General features: G+C 51.6%; 1 protein-coding gene across 1 annotated transcript in view; it reads right to left on the bottom strand.

Annotated features, from left to right (window-relative positions):
* Positions 1-17,441, bottom strand: part of B3GAT1 (beta-1,3-glucuronyltransferase 1) — a 37,265-nt gene extending 19,824 nt beyond the window's left edge. Inside the window, exon 1 of the mRNA XM_083877862.1 lies at positions 17,113-17,441. The gene's annotated coding sequence lies outside the window, so the exon portion shown is untranslated. The remainder of the gene's footprint in view (positions 1-17,112) is intronic.
* Positions 17,442-18,509: the final 1,068 nt, after the last annotated feature.

The raw sequence follows: 18,509 nt of genomic DNA, 5'->3' as shown, positions 1-18,509 counted from the left end.
CACAGGAATCAACCCCAGGAATGTCCTGTGCCCAGAGAGGGAAACTGAGGCACAGGGTGGTGACAGCCCAGCAGACACTGGGGACAAGGCTGGGTCAGGACAAAGAGACAGCCTGGATGGGGCTGGGAACAACCTGGGATAGTGGGATTTGTCCCTGCCCATGGAAGGGGGTGGGACTGGATGAGATTTAAGGTCCCTCCAACCCAACCCAACCCAACCCAGGTTGGAATTTTGGGATTCTGGAGCAGTTCTGAGCTCTGGATGCTCCACACCCATCCCTGCTCCTCTCCACCTGGCAGGGGATGGGCACTCCAAACCTCTGTCTAAGATTTTGTGTGTTTGGCAGAACAGGCTTGTAAAGCACAGGCTAAAAATAAAGGTGGCAATAAAAGCCTCTTGCTCGTTAATTACTCTGTAAGCCATTACTGCCTAAAAACCCCATAACTTTAATGGGGGCTATTATAAGTATAGTAGCAAAACCGTGGAGCTAATTAGTGTTTAGTTATTAAGCAGAACAGAGCCAGAACTGAGTAATGAGCACACAGAATTGCTGCTTCTTGGAGGATTTAATCGGGGGTGGTGTTTTCAAGCTCAGATTCTCCCCATCCAGGAGACAAAAGGACAGAGGATTTTCAGGGCAGCCCTCCCAGAGTGCTGTGAAAGGGGAAATGGCCATCCCTGAGCTGATCTGTGCAGCACAAACCTTGGAGTGCAAGTCAACAAAAGCAGGGAGAATTATCAGAAATGTTTCAGGTCTCCAGGAGAATCCTTCCTGCTAGAGGAGACCTGGATTCATCCATGAGAATCTGGATTTTGGAGCCAATGATGCAATGGAGGGTGAGGGTTTACATCATGTCTTCACCCAGCATTTGTTTCCTTCTTTTAAAAATTAAAATAATTCCTTTGGCCAGAAATACAGAAATAATGCATTTTTAATTTTTTTTTTTTTTTTTTTAAGATTTTAGAAATTCAGAGATATTAGAGATACTAGAGATACTAGAGATATTTAGAGATACTAGAAAAGAAAAGCCTGGTAAGGAAGCTCAGTTTCTGAAAGCTGTTTTTTCAATATTTTCAATATATTCTCCAGCTTCACCTACAAACCACAGTCACTGCTCTTGCCTTGGCTGCAGAGCCATTCCTTGTGTTCCCCAAGCTGCCACAGCAACTGAGGCACAAAATTTCCCTGACCTTGCAACAGCTGAGGCAAAACCCTTCCCTTCCAGCCTCCTCCCAGTTGCCACAAATGGGATCAAGAACACAGATTATCTCCCAGAACAAAACAAAACAAAAAATAAATAATAAAATAAAAATTACCCGAGCTTCTCAGAACAACACTTAAATTTTCAAGCAAGCATGAGTAAAGTGGATCAAGGGAGCTCAACACAAGCACAATTAGCTGCTGGAACTTATTGCCACAGGATACTGAGAAGAACAAGAACTTAACAGGATTCGAAAAAGGATTAGTTGTGTATGTGAATAAACTGCATATCCAGAATTAGAATGAACCACCCACCAGTTTGGAAAACATGTAAACCCTCGAGTTTCGGAGGCTTCAGCCAAATTTTAACAAGCATCAGAAACTTTCTCTTCTCCAGATTAATCCCCCCCTCCACGGCGGGATCAGGGCAGGAGGGGTGGTGGCACTGCTCTTGTGCTGTGACACAGTCCCAAGGTTCCAGCAGCAAGGCCCATCTCCTGGGAAAGCTTGAAAAAATTTGATTTATTGTCCTAAATGTGTTTGTTTCCCTGTGCAGGCTCTCACAGTGCACTCATCCCCACAGTGCCCAAGTGCTGTCCAGATTTCTCCTTAACTACAGGCACTGCACTTCCTCTCCTGGTCACTCCAAAAGGATCTTTTCCAAGGCTGGAAAAGGCAGGAATCCTTTCATTGAGTGATTTTTGGAAAGGGCTGAACCTGGGCTTTGCAACCTTCATGTGCTGAGCAAAGAAGGAGCAAAACAAAGTGTCACAGCCCTGGCAGCAGCAGGGGTGAGGCTGCTGTGGGTCCTGGGACAGCCTCACCAGGGAATGGCAGCACTTTTAGGGACCTGACACTGTTTTACACCACAACGACACAGACTTTGACTACAGAAGGCTGAAAATGACTCCTTGATTTTTGGGATGTGTCTCCCTTTTATCCCATTTCACACAGACCAATTGGATTGGTGACACAAAGACAAACCTCTTCACTCCCATTGGTCAGAGCAGAGGGACAGCAAGGAGAAGTCCCTCCTGGGGAAAGGAATGAATAACAAAGGTACAGCTACAAAAACATTTCTCCTGTTGACAGAAAATTCCCTGGTGTCCTGGGTTGCAGTGTAGGATGTGCACAAAGTATTTATTCCATCCCCATCCCCATGAGCTGTTGGAACCAGGTGGGGCAGTGTTTTCCCAGGCCCCTCCTTTGGGCTCTTCTGCTCATGGCCCATCAATGCCTTGCCCAGGACTCACAGGGAACTCCCTCCAGGAGCTCTCTCTGTTTAATGGGCCATCAAGGAGCCACTGCACGACTCCTCATCCCATTGGGAGATGCTCCCAATGCCCAGGGGGAGGAGCCAAGCATTCCCACCTGGAGAGAATCTGGGATTTGGGACAGGACAAGCAGCCCTGAGCCACTGGATTCCCAGAGGAGCAGAGCTCCCAGACCTTTCTGTGGGATCACTGCTTCAGGAAGAGCCCCTCACCTGGACTGCTCCCACCACCCTGCTCAGGGTGTGTTCTGACTCTGTCAGGGGTCCTTTGTGTTATTGCTTTTATTTTATTTTATTTTATTTTATTTTATTTTATTTTATTTTACTTTTTTTTCCTTTCTTCTTATTAAATAGTATTTCTGACTTGGAGCCTCTCACTCATTTTGCTTTCAAACCACGACACCGGGGAAAAGAATTTCAGAAAAACAAAACACCTCAGGCACAAAACCAGGGCTACAGGGACCCTTTCTGCTTCCAGAGAGGATTGCTCTGCTCTGCCAGGATTGTTACCACTCTCTCCAGCCAGGAGAGCTGTGGATTGACTCAGGTCTGGGATTGGGAAGCAGCACTCAATCCTCCCTGATGAATGGCTCCACCTCACACATGGTTTTTAAAAAGCATCTCTCCCAAGATGAAAAGCTGTTTGACTTCCAGCCCACTTCCAATATAGAAAGGCAACTGGGAGTTGTTTTGCTTTGGGAAAAAGTTGGTAGGTTTTCATTAAGGTTGTTTGTGGGTGAGCGCTGGGGAAATGCTCCAGCAATTCGCTCGTTTCAGGGTTTCTCCATCCAAATCTCCTCCTCTGGTGACACAACACACCTCGAGGTGTCCCTTGTGCTCAGCTCAGGCCCCATGAGCACTGCCAGCATCAGACACATCCCCAGCCTCTCTATTCCCACCTCTGTGGTCTGCACTGCACAGAGTATTTTGTGCACCACCGGCTCCTGCGGATCTGAAAAAGTGACATTCACAAAGGATGACCCAATTCCAACGTGATCAGGCTCAATTGCACAGCTCCACAATGGGTTTTGCATACGCTTTGTCCGAGGGGTTTGAAGGCACCAGCTGACACCTCATGGTGCCAGGCAGGTCACAATGACCAAACCTCACTTTTCCAGAGGAAAAAGCCTCACCTCTCCAACCTGCAGGCCAGAAAAATGCATTTTTTAATTTTTTTTCCAGGATGTGCAAGGCTGAATCATCTTGCCAAATATGTCAAAGCTTCCTCTGGACTTTCCTTTCTCCCTCTACCCAAGGCAGCCTAACAAGCCAAACCAGCACAAGGCAGCAGAGCAATAAAAGGAGCCAGACTGATGCTGGGGCAAGGATTGATCAGCTCCAGCACCCCACAGCATGTGCTGGTGATGGTTGAGAGAAGCCCAGGCTTTTATACCCTGTGTGAATGAATGCTGGAGGGTTCTGTGGGTGCACCTGGAGCTCTGGGCTGGTGGGACACACTGGGAGCTGCCTCCCTCTTGCCTTGATCTTTTTCAGCCTTCTGATGTTTGCATTTTTCTAGTGGAGTTTCTCATAGATTTTCATGTAAACGAAGTGATGTTATGGTAAAATGTTCTTTTTGAGGAGAGACAATTGATAAACTTCTAGTTTGACCAGTGTGGTTGAAGAGGTGTCCACCTCATCCTCCAATCCGTGGTCATTGTCCAAAATCTATATAAATTAAAGTAGAAAAATAAACTTCCCTCTTTTTGCCCTGATGACTTGACCGTGTGCGTATCGTTCATTTTGTGTCCTATAATGACGCCTCCCCTCATGGGGAACCTGGGAAAGTTCACAAATCCAACCCTCAGACAGCAAGAGCTGTGCCCAGCAAGCCACAATCCCCAAATTCCCAATTTTATCTCCCAATCCCCCAAGTTCTCAGTTGCAGACCTGGAGAGGACACTGCTCTCCCCCCACAGCCAGTTTGGGGGGGACACACCTTTGGCATCCCCTGGCAGCAGCTCAGCAGCCCCACAGCCATCAGCACTCACTTTTAATTAAAGAGTCCTTCCCTGCCCCTGGAAGAAAATAAATCCTGCTCTATTTAAAAAGAGTTATTAATAACCTGATTCTGATGTATAAAAGAGAAGGGGAGAAAGCAGCTCGCAGAGCTCTGAGCGAGTTCCTCTGCAGAAAGCCACCACTGGGCTCTCTAAACACCTTAGAAAGGGATTTAGTTTTTAAAGACATGATTATTCTCTTTTCAATAGCAGACATCAAATATCTTAAAGGTGGGGGGTTTTTTTCAAAAAAGAAAAAAACATGAAGGCATCCAAATTCTCCATCACTGTTACAGCTGTTTCCAGGCACAAGTCCCTGAAGACAGAGATGAAGTAGAAACTTCCTCCAATTTTGTAGGAGCTGCTGTTGGAGCTGCTGGACACTGTGGAATGTCCAGGCTGAGGGATGCTCCAGACCAGCAGCCAGGAGTGTTCCTTGCCCTGGAGCTGAGTGAGGCTGTTCCTGCCTGGGGGAGGCAGAGTGATCCTGGCAATGGATTCCCACCCTGGATCTCCTCCCTGCCCCTCCCCACGGTGCTGGTCAGAGCTGGGGGAGCCTGACAGGAGCTGCTTTGATTGTCAGAGGCACCCAGAGCAGCCAGACTGGGAATTTGAGCTGAGGAGTGTATGGGCTGTGAGTTCATGTTGAAATTTCTGCCTTGTTCCAAAGCACCTTTCCCTGCAGAGGAGCTGCCAGGGCTCCCAGGGTGACTCCTGCACCCTGAGCCCGAGTCCTTCACCTCCTGTCCCAGCAACACCACAGCACATCCCAGCACTGCAGGAACAGATTTAGGGCACAGCAGTGCCAGTCACAGTGATGCCACAGGATTTGAGCTTTTCTATTTTCCATCCATCTGTAAACCTGCAGTTCTTTAGTGCAGAACTCCAAACTCCACACACACTGTGAGCTGCTGCTCCCCCACTTTGGGCAAACACAACAATTCCTCTCCAGGCCTGGCAATCAAGGACCCCTCACTGCCTCAGGCCCCAGAGATGGGAACAAAAGGGAGTTGGGGGCAGCAAACTTGGGCTCAATGACTTCATGACCTGGAGCTGGAATTGGCAGATGAACCCCCAATGTGCAAATGGCCCAAAGTGATCCAAGTGTGCAAAGCCGTGCCCATTGTCCATTTTGGGTGCAGCCCCTGGGGGGCTTTGTCTGCCCTAAATGCACCTGAAGGCCCTTCAATAAACAGAACTGCTTTTATTCCCTTAATTCTGTCTGTTCTCTGTTTTTAGGTAGCCCCAAAAAGGCATCAACAGGAGCATTTCCAGCAGGTTTTCACTCCCATGGCCTTTCAGGACAGCTCAGGGAAAGCTCAGCGTGGAACTCAGAGCTCCCAGCTCCCCACTGAGCAGCTGGACAAGAAATCAGCCACTACATCAGCCTGGAGAGAAAATTCCCAGCTCCAATCCCCATTAGAAGGTTCCTTTAAAGAGATGAGGCTCAAATCCTGATCCCTGCTCAGTGCTGGGTGCCCAAACAGGAGTCACTAATGGGACTGAGGAATTAATGTTGATTCTTTGATGCCACAGTGTGGAAGGGGAAGCAGGGGGGGTGGCATTTGGCATGATTAAGCAGATGCCAGGCTATAATTCAGCAGCTTGCAGCTCAATCAATTGGTGCTCACAGCCCTGGAGTCCATTAGTGCAGCCACAAACCTCCACACCCTGCTTGGAAGGTCATTTTTAAATTGCCTCCCTGGTGCATTTCCGCTCCCTGCCCGAATTGTGAAAAGAGCACACTCTGAAAGGAGCACACAGAGCTTCCCGAGGTGCTCTCATCATCCTTGGCCCACCAGCTCTCTCCCCAGGGAACATGAACTTCTGCCTGCCTGGGAACCTTTGACACGCCAGGGTAACCTGGCCCATCTTCCATGGGAGAGGAATTTGGCAGGGAAGCCGTTCCTTCTCTCCTGGCAGCACAAAAACCTGCCTGCCAATCCAATAAACCCGGAGCTATTCCAGCACTGCCTGAGGAAATGGGATTTGGCTCCTGGAGGGAAAGGCACAGGATGAATGTAGCGGCTTGTCCAGCTTCCAGCCCCAGCCTGCTTCTCACTCTGCCTTCCCTGTGGCTCAGTTATTCTGGCTCACCTCACCTCAGCTGCTCTGGAGGTGAGATGGGAGCAGCTGCCCACTTTTGGGCAGGAGTCACAAAGCTCATGGAGCTCAGAGGGTGAGCACAGAGGTGACACAGGCAGTGACACCTGAGGTGCTGGCAGAGCCCAGCTCTCATCAATCCCATGGCCTGGACAGGGTCATTTCTCCTGATTTTAGGATCACTGAAGGTCCAAGCCCGTCCAGATCTTCTAAATGAGAAATGGAGGAGACAAATTGGTGCTTTAAGATTTGAGCTTTTCTATTTTTCATCCATCTGTAACCCTGCAGTTCTTCAGTGCAGAACTCCAAACTCCACACACACTGTGAGCTGCTGCTCCCCCACTTTGGGCAGACACAACAATTCCTCTCCAGGCCTGGCAATCAAGGACCCCTCACTGCCTCAGGCCCCAGAGATGGGAACAAAAGGGAGTTGGGGGCAGCAAACTTGGGCTCAATGACTTCATGACCTGGAGCTGGAATTGGAAGATGAACCCCCAATGTGCAAATGGCCCAAAGTGATCCAAGTGTGCAAAGCCGTGCCCATTGTCCATTTTGGGTGCAGCCCCTGGGGGGCTTTGTCTGCCCTAAATGGACCTGAAGGCCCTTCAATAAATAGAATTATAAATAGAATTTATTCTCTGAATTCTATCTGGCCTCTGTTTTTAGGCAGCCTCAAAAAGGCATCAAAACAGAAGCTGGAGACAGAATGAAGCTGCCAGTTTCACAACTCATAACTCAGTGAGCACCAGGTTGTCACAGGAAGAAAATCATCCCCAAATGCTCTCCCCCCTGCCAGCAGCATTCCCCAGCCCCTGCCCTTCCCAGGAGCATCCTCAGCCCTTGGAAAAGCTCATCCTGCTTGGCCAAGCACCAAATCCTCCCTGTGGTCCACAGAGTGTCCCAGCAGCGGGGAACTCTGATCTACAGGTGGCCGAGCTGCAGACGTGCCTCAGGGACACCCAGCCTCCCCTGCAGGCTTTTACTTGCAAGGTGAGGTGGCAGATGAGCCCTTGGGGAGCTCTGAGGAGCTGGAGGGGGTTTGTGAGGGCTGCTCTAAGAATATTGTAATCACGCGGTAATTATGGCGCATCTCAAATCAACCAGGCAAATCACAGCGTCGTTATCACGGCTGTCACCAGCCCTGCCTGGCACGGATCAGCCCCAAGGAGGGAGCAGGGAACATGCACACAGCTCTACCACACTCCCTCCAGGCCTGCCCAGCTCAAACCCCACCAGCCTGGCATCCTCCTCCTTCCTTGGGCCACGTCTGTCCTTCCCTCAGCTGCATCTCAAGGTACCACACTTAATTAGTCAGGCTGATTTTACCTTTTTTTTTTCTTTTTAATTAAACAACCATCTTCAGGCACAAGAACGGCCCTTGTGATTTGATTGGAGCTGTCAGTCTTTCAAATGTCATTCCTGTAGATGACTAATCTTGAAAAACACGAGTTACTAAACTCATTGACTCAGTTGATGATGAGCCAGAGGAGAAAAGATGGTTGAGACAGAGAGGGAGGAACCAGAGCTGCACGGGCTCTGAAGGTGCTGAATGGGGCCACTCTGCAGCAGGAGGGACTGGGGTTTCCAGGGAAATTCCAAAGGCAGGCTGTGGAAATGGGGATGTGGCCCATCACTGGGGACATCTGGGCACTCCTGGTCGTCACAGTCACTGTCATGCTGAGAAAAAAAAGGGATTTTCTGTCCCAGCCTCTCTGAGTGTGCTGGTTCTCAGCACAGAGTGAAGCCATTCCTTTCCTCTGCCGCCAACATGGGCTGTGGTTGGAGTCCTCCTGCTGCTGGAGTTGTCCTGTTCTAACCCTGCCTTTGGAGCAGCATTCCCTGGGCTCCTGATCCCCTCTTTTCCCATCTCCCCCCACTGTGGCACAGCTTTGGGAATCATCCCAGGTGTTACAAACTGAAAATGTCCCACAGCACCAGCAGCAGAGGGGGCAGGTGCTGATCCCACTCCAAAAGTGGATTATTCCCCACCCCACGGGCCCTGTCCCAGCACTGCAGGGCTCCCACCCTGCCCTGCACCAGGATAACTCGGGCTCTCAGGGGAGTTATTCACTCTGGAAGGAGACAAAAAGGGCTGCCAGGAGAGGCAGGAACAGTGCTGGCAGTGTTTTCAAAAGACAAATGGGTGGAAGGAGGGAAATGCACTTGTGGGGTGACACCTTTGGGGGATTGCAACAAATCCTTTCCCACCACCTTTCACAGCTGCCAAACCTCCCAAAGCCAAGGGACAGTGGCAGGGGCAGAGCTGAGGTCCTCCTGCTCCCCTCCCACATGTTCCTGCTGCTGCAAAACCCCCAAAACCTTCAGCAGCAACAGATTTATGGGGTGCAGCATTTCCCTGCCAGGATTTCCTGCATCCTCTCAATGCCACAGCCTCTCCTCCACAAAGGGCAGCAACTGGCAGCTCCCTCTCCTCCCCTCCTTTGGGCTTTATTTATAGAAAGGCACCTTTTATTGCCATTTTTCCTCTTTGCTGAGGCCAGACTGGAGGCAGGGACAGAATCTACACCTGCAGGATCCAGCCAGATGCCCCTTGCTGCCCATCTCAGAGGTCAATAAACTGGTTTTATTCCCAGTGGAGTCACCTCAGAGGTCAATAAACTGGTTTTATTCCCAGTGGAGTCACCTCAGAGGTCAATAAACTGGTTTTATTCCCAGCTGTGCCTGCCAGGCCCCTTCCCAGTGCTCCTCTCTGAACTTTGTCTGCTTGCACTTGGGAGAATTTCAGAGTTAAAGGAATATAATTCAATAACTTGAAATAACTAACTCCAAGGGAGATGAGGCTTCAAACTGGGCCAGCCAAGAGTGAGCTGAGCTCTCACCACCAGAGCTGCTGCCCAGTCTCTGACAGAGCTGCCCTTTCCCACACGGATTCCAATCCATCTTTTCAACACTCCCTGTGGGCCTGATGTTTCTGGCTCTGAGAGATTTTATCCTGCTGGCAGCTGCTGATTTTTTCCCCAAGGAAAAATCTCTCAGACCCAGAAATATCAAGCCCACAACTCCCCAAGTTTTAGCACTTGTAATTTTGTGTCCCCCGCTAAAAATCCCATCAGGGACGATGCTCCTGGACCTGACAAACAGAAGGAAACAATTCCAAAGCCTCACAGAAGGTCATTCCAGGAGCTGGGGAGATGAACATGCCCGAGTCATGCCTGGTGGATGTGACACTATTATAAGAAAGACACTGGAGGAATTATTCATCAGCAGTGCCTTCTGTGGCTCCAATCTCCATAAACAGCTGCTGCTCACCCAGGTGGGATCAGGGCCCAGCTGGATAAACCCCTGGCTGGCCCTGCAACCAGAGCAGCCTCTCCTGGAGCTCTGCAGCCTCCCAGGGATGGCAGGAGGGAATATTCTGCATCTCCAAGGCTGCAGGGAGCAGGCAGACAGTGCCATAAACTGGCTGGCAGCCTTTCAGAGGTGGCAGGCTTGTGCCAGATTATCCTTCTCTCTCTCTTTCTCTCTCTCCCAAATTAGAAGCAGAACGTGCCACTAGAAAGTCAGGTGAAAGCTGTCTGTCAAGGAAGGGAGAGCTCAGAGCATCCTGCTGGTCTGAGCACAGCCAGTGCCTCCCAAAAATCCCCACAGGCTCTGGGCTGGCCCAAACCTGTCCTGGGTTTCTGACCCACAGAATAAACTGTGCTGGGGTTTATTCACAGCACCAGTGGTTTAAACGTGGTTCTCCTGCCATGGATACAGCCACAGGAAGCCCCTCTTGGAGGCAGAGAAATTACAAATATTCACCTTCCCCAGCCCCACAGCCCAAGCTGGGCAGTGCTGTATTGCACTAATATATAACATATTTTTATATAAATACACAATTCTATACTCCTGCTGGCTGCAGGAGACACAAAACCACCTGCAGGCCCTTTCTCACACACATTTACATCCAAACATCACCTCTGCCAGTTTTCCAGCCCCCAAACAACTCCCAATTCAGACTGGGCTGACTCCCTGAGCCTCCCTCCCACACCCAGCCCCCTCCCAGCTCTGCCTCTCAGCAACCACCACCTGCATCTATTATTCAGGAGAAATATCGAGTTATTCATGAGCCAAAACAGGCTCCAGGTACTGAACACCCAGCCTGACAAAACCCCTTCTGTTTTAGCTGTGCTCCATTCCCAGCCTGAACTCGGGGAGAGGAGAGAAGATCTGCTCTGGTTTGGGTCCCTCCCCAGGGATTTATGGCTTTGAGGGACAGGAGGAGCCCTGCCAGCCTCTCCCTCATCATCTGCCCAAGGTCCCTTGTTAACAGCCACAGCTCAGGGTCCCTCCCCTCCTGCACAGAGCACAAATTCCAGCCTCCCCCTGGGCTGGAGAGAGCTCCCCACAAGGCCAGGGGGCTGCCAGGGCAGGGACTTAAATCACACACCAGGGACACATCCAGCCCTACAAATCAGTTCTTCCTTCCCTCCAGCCTGAACCCAGGTGTGGTGGGGAGGATTTAACCCAGTTCATCCCTGCTCTGGGTTGGAGCACAGCTCCTGCACCCAGTGAAACACCGTGGATGATTTCCCTCATCCTCACACTCAGGAAATCCTCCCAGAGGTGCTGGTGGCACAGCCTGGGCAGGAGAGCGGGAGCAGGATGGAACATTCAAACTCCACCTGTGTCTCCCTGTACTCTGAGCACCCACAGCCCTCCTAAAACAGAGCAAAACACTCAGAGCACAAAAAAGAGCCCTAAATCCTGCACTGGAGCACCCAGAAACACTGCAGCACCCTGATGTGCTTCTGCTGGGCAAGGGAGGCCTTGGGGAGAGGATTCCACGGGACAAATTCCTACCATAGGACTGGTTTCTCTTTCTTTCTTTCTTTCTTTCTTTCTTTCTTTCTTTCTTTCTTTCTTTCTTTCTTTCTTTCTTTCTTTCTTTCTTTCTTTCTTTCTTTCTTTCTTTCTTTCTTTCTTTCTTTCTTTCTTTCTTTCTCTCTTTCTCTCTTTCTCTCTTTCTCTCTTTCTCTCTTTCTCTCTTTCTCTCTTTCTCTCTTTCTCTCTCTCTCTCTCTCTCTCTCTCTTTTTTTTTTTTCTTTTTATTTTTTTTTAATGGGTGGATGAGGCTGACATGAGCTGAAGCTGGAAAAAACTCACTTGGATTCACTGGTCCCAGCACAGTTCCAGGTTTATTTTCTGTGTCACAGTCTCTGGGATTCAGATGTAAAAACCATAAGAGGTCACCCTCTTATGGATGTCCCCAAGAACATTTCCCAGTGAGAACAGTCCTGGCTCTCACTGAGCCATCTCTAGGAAGAGAAATTCACTGGGATACATTTATTTTTCAGCTGTAGGAGCTGCTGAGGAGATGGAAAAACACAAAGGGTGAAATTCAGGGAGTTCAGCCAGAACTCCAAGATGGAATTTTATATCCAGAGCTCCAAGGGGAGGTGACCTTTGTCTCTCTGACACCCTCACACCCTCAAGCAGCACCCAAGAGCATCTCAGCCCTTGCTTGGTGCCACCAGCACAAGAGTCTGGACTGTGCAAACTCCAGCTCATCCAAGGTGAGGCCCCTGACCCCCTGATGGCCACAGGAATTCTGCCTTGGATTCACTGGGAGCCCCAAATCATGCTGGATTATGTTATGATAATGCTGGAAGTATTATAAATGCTCTGTGTGCCAGACAAATCCTGGAGCAGGCTTCCAAATCCCCTCAAAATCCCCTCCTGCGTCTCCACATTCATCCATTCATGAAATCCAGAGCAGAGCCTCAGCATCCATCCCTCTGCTCCGGGGCTCTTTCCAGCTGAATGGAAGGTGAGGCAGATTCCATTTCTCCTGGATTAGCCCTTTTTTAAAAATATTTTTTGCCTTTTAGGTGCCAAATCTGCAGAGGAAGCTGCAGGGTATTTAGGAATGATGTCCAGCAAGGGAAGTGAGACAAATCCCGTGGCTCTTTCTGCTGTCAGAGAGTGAAGTGTGTGTCCACAGGAGGAGGGAGGTCCCCTCAGCAGAGCCTGCCTGTCTTTATTCTTTTTGCAAACAGCAGGGAGAGTTTATTTGGTCTATTTTAGGAGAATTCCTTGAGATCAAATCAGCTTCGCCCTGGAAATTCCTATTTTTCTTTACAGCTGGACCTACCTGAGGACACCCCAAACATCAGGACACTAAAACAAAGGGTTCCCCACTTTTTGGGGATGAGCAGACTTATTTCTCCCTCTGAGCCACAGCTTCCAATTCCCTCTGCACTGCTCTTCAAGAACAGCACAAAAATCCCTGTAGAAAAGCTTAGCTCTTGTCCTGGCTTTAGGGAAAGAGCTCAGATCCAGGCAGGAGGGGGATCTGGAGCATTTCCTATTTATTCTGCTGTCACAGGCAGCATTTCGCCTTGGCTCACCGGGAGGGCAGAGCTGCAGGGATTTCAGAGGCACCACTGCAGCTGGGAAACTGCTCCAGGGCTCTGTGGTGCCCGGGCAGGGCAGGGGCAGAGTGAGAACAACTGCACAGGGCTGTGCAAGGGGAAGGAAATCACTTCCAGGATGGAAAAAATGGGTGTGGAAGTGAATCTCAAGCTGTTTTACTGCCTAGGACTATGGAGGAACTCACTTCCAGGATGGAAAGACAAGTGTGGAATTGTGTCTTGAGGTGTTTTACTGCCCAGGATTGAGCAGAAGACAGGAACTCTCATCCAGGATGGAAAAAATGGATGTGGAAGTGTATCTCAAGGTGTTTTACTGCTCAGAACTGTGCAGGGGGGAGGAAATCACTTCCAGGATGGGAAAAAACAGGTGTAGAACTGTGCCCTGAGGTGTTTTACTGCACAGGGCTGTGCAGGGGGAAGGAACTCACTTCCAGGATGGAAAAACACAGGTGTGGAATTGTGCTCCAAGCCATTTTACTACCCAGAACTGTGAAGATAGAAGGAACTAACTTCCAGGATGGAAAAAATGGATGTGGAAGTGTATCCCAAGGTGTTTTACTGCTCAGAACTGTGCAGGGGAAAGGAACTCATTTCCAGGATGGAAAAGCAGGTGTAGAATTGTGTCTCGAGGTGTTTTACTGCCCAGAATGGAGAAGAAGGAAGGAACTCACTTCCAGGATGGAAAAACACAGGTGTGGAAGTGTGTCTTGAGGTGTTTTACTGCCCAGGATTGAGCAGAAGACAGGAACTCTCATCCAGGACGGAAAAAATGGATGTGGAAGTGTATCTCAAGGTGTTTTACTACTCAGAACTGTGCAGGGGGGAGGAAATCACTTCCAGGATGGGAAAACACAGGTGTGGAAGTGTGCCCCAAGGTGTTTTACTGCCCAGGAATCATTTTCTGACACTTCCTTTAGGAAGTGTCACTTGGTACAACCAAAAAAACCCACAGAGGGAGAGGGGTAAGGATAGGAGGAGGGCTGAACTGGCTAAATTTTTGGGACAGAGCACTGAGAGAGCAGGATCTGTTAATTCTTTGCCCCCTCTCCCATTCCCTGGGGATGTGGAGGAGGATGTATTCCATGGTGACCAGCACAGTGTCACTGACGGGTCTTGGGGGTGCTCCTTGTGCCTCCAGCAGGAGAGGGAGATGAATTACAGACCCCACCCCATCACCCCTGCTCACCAAACCCCTCCTCAGCCCCTGGAGGTGAGTCCAGCCCTGATGTCAGCTTGACAACCCAGACACAGAAAGTGGAGGAATGCAGGAGGAAAAGAGAATCCCTTCTTCCCTTTCAGCCCTTGAGCTTGTAGAGTTCACTTCTCCTGCCCCCACAGCACCAAAACACGGGCAGGTGGCTGCTCCAGGATCTCCACAGGCAGAACATGAACAGACAGAGAAAAAGGACCCACAGAGCACCCACTGCAGGGTGGACACTGGATTGTTCCAAGGATCCCACAAGGAGCTTTGCCCTGGGGTGGGTTGAAACCCCACCAAATCCTCCTCCAGCTGAACACAACTTAGAGCTGCAGCCAATTTAACTTTTCAAATGAAGGCCTGCAGGAAAAGTGGAGGTGAGGAGGCCACAGAGGCCATGGCCACAGAGGGAGGTGCAGCATCCCCAGGGGATGCAAGTCAGGGATGTTGCTGAAAAGCAGCCCTGGAATCCAGGCAACCTCTGGCACTGCTCATCCCTGCTGGAGAAAATGCACAGAAATGCAAGAGAGCACCACAGCCTGTCCTCCTCTGCATTCTGAGCTGGCCACTGCGTTTTGTTGGAGGAACTAAAAATTGCTTTTTTGCACAACTTTTTTTTTTAGTTGGTAGAAATAGAAGGGTAAGAGAGAACAAAAATCATCTCAAAAGGTGAGTTTGAAAAAAACACTGAAAAACAAAATGCAACATTTGCCCCAGTGTCCTTTTTAAGACAGTTCTTGTCTTCTCTTTCCTGTGGGAACAGGAAGAGACTGAAGGGCAGACGGCCTGTTTTGGGCTCAGAAAGCACCATTTTGGCAGGGAACAGCCAGATTTGGCCAAGGGGAGAGTGTCTGCTCACACTTCACTCCTGGAAGGTTTCTTGGTGAGCTTAGGCCAGATCTCCCCGAGGCTGCCAGGGGGATGCAGCAGCGCTGAGGATGCTGAACCCAACCAGCCCTGGGGGCACTCACAGCTCCCTTTGCCTCAGCAGGGGCAAAACTGCAGAGAAAGCCCAGAAAGGTGCAGGACAAGCAGGGAGGAGGGAATCCAAGCTCTGAGCTTGGCTGGGCTCTGCTGAGGACAGGCACAGAGTGGCTGGCCCTGGTGGCAGCTGTGACACTGACAGGGGTGACAGCCCCTGCCAGGGTTGGGGCACTGTGTGTTCACTGTCCCCTCTGAGCCGCCCCAGTGGGTCAGGAAACTTTGGGGAGGCAGGTGGGAAAGCTCTCCCTGTCTCCTCTTGGTGACAATTCCACTTGACCCTTATGGAAACCCTGTGGTTTTTCTGTCCCAGAGAATCAAAACGTGAGACTTGTCTCCCCTGTTCTGCACCCTGCTCCCCCTGAAGCTGCCAGGGAATCCCAGAGCATTTCCCCAGGAATGCCTCTGGAGGGGTGCAGGGAGGGATTTCTAACTCAGCTGGACTGGGAACGTGCTCAGAGCCAACATCACTGTTTGCATCTTCCTTCCTCTGCCTTCTCCATAAATATTCGAACAGGAAAATAAAATTATTGATCAGCTGCCTTCCTGTTATAGCAGCACCCAGTGTCCTGCTGGCTTTGGCCATTTCCAAAGCTCTTAGCACAGAATTAACCCTCCTGGGAGAAATATTCTTCCTTCACCAGAACATCTCCCACATTCCTCGAGGCTGGCACAGAAACCAGAGTTTGGAGTTTCACACAGAAACAAGGTATTTTTCCCCATCTTTCCCCAGTGCCTCCATTTTCCTTTCAGCCCCATCTCTGCCAGGTAAACCAAGACAATCCCAGCCCTTGTAACCTCCCAGCCAAACCTTGGTGAATGCACTCCCTGAGGTGGATGTTCAGGGACACCAACAGTCCAAGAGTGTTCAGACCAGTGCAGGAGACTCCAGAGCCACAAACTCCCTGGATGTTCCTGCAGGCTCTGACAGCCACTGGTGGCACTGGGGGGCTCAGGATGTGCCCCCACCACTGGGGACTCCTGGGACTCGTCATTATTTCAGCAATCAAAGCAAATGTTTCCTAATTTCATGCCAAGAGCCATCAGGGAGCCCCTGAAGGCAGGGGGAGGATGTGGCAGAGAGCAAATGGATGTTGCAGCAGCAGGATCCTGCCCAGGGCAGGGGGGGATGGCCAGGGCAGAGCTCTGCTGGCTGGGAATGGCTGGATGGGGCATCCACAGCTGGGAACATCTGCCTCTCCCCGGGGCTGCCCCAAACATCTGGGCTCAGACACCTCCCAGCGCTGTTTGAAGTTGTGCTTTGTGCTCGGACTGAGAGAAATTGGGAGTTTCACGGTCAGAGAGCCAGGGACCGAGTCAGGGAGAGGCCCAGCAGGGAGAGGAAAGCATCATTTGTGGGCAGCTCCATTGATCGGCACCGACTTTCTCCCTCACAATCGCTGTTCTCCATCCCCTCCCACTCCCACTCCATAACACAACACAGAGATCCCTCCCCAGACAGCCGAGCCTGGCTCAGCCATCTCCTGCTCCCCCAAAACACGCAGCACTTGGGGAGCTTTTCCCTCCCAGCAGCATCAAAGTTGGCTCGAATGGAAGAGACCCCAGTCCCCCCTCCTGCTGAGCCCCATCCCTTCCTGGGGCGAGGAAAAGGCAGAGAATGACCAAGGGAAGGGAAAATCAGCTCTCTCCTCCCTGCCCTGATTCCGCACGGATGCACCGGAGGGTGCAGGGGCACTGTGGAGCCCGAGGGGAGCCCCGGGGCAGAGCAGGGATGGGAGGGCGATGCTGGGGGGATCCTGCAGGGGAGACCCGGAGCATCTCCCGAGCCCAGGGGAGAGCGGCTGGGTGGGCACAGGGGGGGCAAAGCGATCCCTGCAGCCCCCGAGACCTGCTCTGCAGGGTGGGAAAACCGCTCCGAGTGTCTCCTGCTGCCTCCCATCCCCTGGCCGCTGCATCCCCACAGCCCGAGCATGAAGAGCCGTGTCCTGCCCGCCCCAGCCATGCAGGAGAGGAGTTACCTTATGGCCACAGCCGGGGCCGCCTTCTCTCTCCATCGCGGCCGGGAAGCGGCTCCCATTCATGCTCTAATCCCTGCGAACAGAGGCGCGATTCAAAGCGGCTCCTCCTCTCCTCCCTTTTCTCCTCCTTTGGTGCTGTTTTTGTTGGGATTTTTTAAAATAATGTTTTCTTTCTTAATCCAGGCAGCAACCGCGGCGCTGCTTCATCGCATCCCTTTCTTTCTTCTCCACCGCCCGCCTTTCACTCGCGAAGGAACATCCTCGGAGAGCTCCCGGCTCTGCCTTCCCTCCCTCCGTGCGGCTCCGGCTCTGCCTCTGCAGCCTTCTGTGGCCTTCGGGGAAAGAAAGGCAGGGAGGGAGAGAGCGGGGAGGAGGAGGAGGAGGAGGAGGAGGAGGAGGCCAGCGGGATGCAGGAGGAAGGAGCCAGAGCGTGGCTGCTTTGTATCCAGAGCAGCGCCCACAGCCTCTCTCTCTCTCTCCCTGCCGGAGGAGGAGGACCCGGCGCTGTTAATGGTCTGTACCGATTTATCCCGCCCCGGCAGGGGCTCCGCTCCCGGCCACAGCCGCCGGGGGAAGCGGGGATGGATCCCGGATGGTCCACACGGGGATCGGGTCCTGCTCTCCTCACCCCCCTCACCTCATCACACACCGGGCGGGAGGATCCGGGATCGGGGAGCGGCGCACGGGAGAGACGGGTGGGGATGGGGTGGGATGGGGATGGGGATAGGATAGGGACAGGGATAGGATAGGGACAGGGATTGGAATGGGTATGGTGTTGAGTATGGGGATGGGGATAGGATGGGGATGGGATGGGGATAGGGATGGGATAGGGATAAGGGATGGGATGAGATGGTAATGGGGGATGGTGTTGGGTTTGGGGATAGACAAGGGGATGGGGATGGGATGGGGATGGAGATGAGGATAGGGATGGATGGGATGGGATAGGACGGGATGGGGATGGGATGGGATGAGGATGGTGTTGGGTTTGGGGATGGGGATGGGGATGGGGATAGGGATAGGGTTGGGATGGGATAAGGATGGGGATACGGTAGGGATGGGGATAGGGATGGGGAAGGTGTTGGGTTTGGGGATGGGATGGGGATGGGATGGGGATAGGATGGGTTGGGATGGGAGGGGATGGGATTGGGATGGGGATAGGGATGGGGATGGGATGGGATGGGGCCAGGAGCAGCTCTGGCTGGTGCTCAGCATCGCTCAGAGGAAGCTCAGAAGGTGATGAAGACGAGGCTCCCCTGCAGCCCCTAGGGTGGCAGGCACAGCTGGGCTCCCCTTGCAGCTCTTCAGAGCAGACCCTGGGCTCCTCTCTGCCTGTGCCCACGCTGGTGGCTCCCAGCTGAGCCCTCCTGGGCTTTGGGAGCAGTGGGCAGCACCCCTTA

This window comes from Zosterops lateralis, assembly GCF_965231275.1.
Source record: "Zosterops lateralis genome assembly, chromosome: 25".
NCBI lineage: Eukaryota > Metazoa > Chordata > Aves > Passeriformes > Zosteropidae > Zosterops > Zosterops lateralis.
The sequence above is the reverse complement of the archived record's forward strand: the minus strand, read 5'-3'. Positions and strand labels throughout refer to the sequence as shown.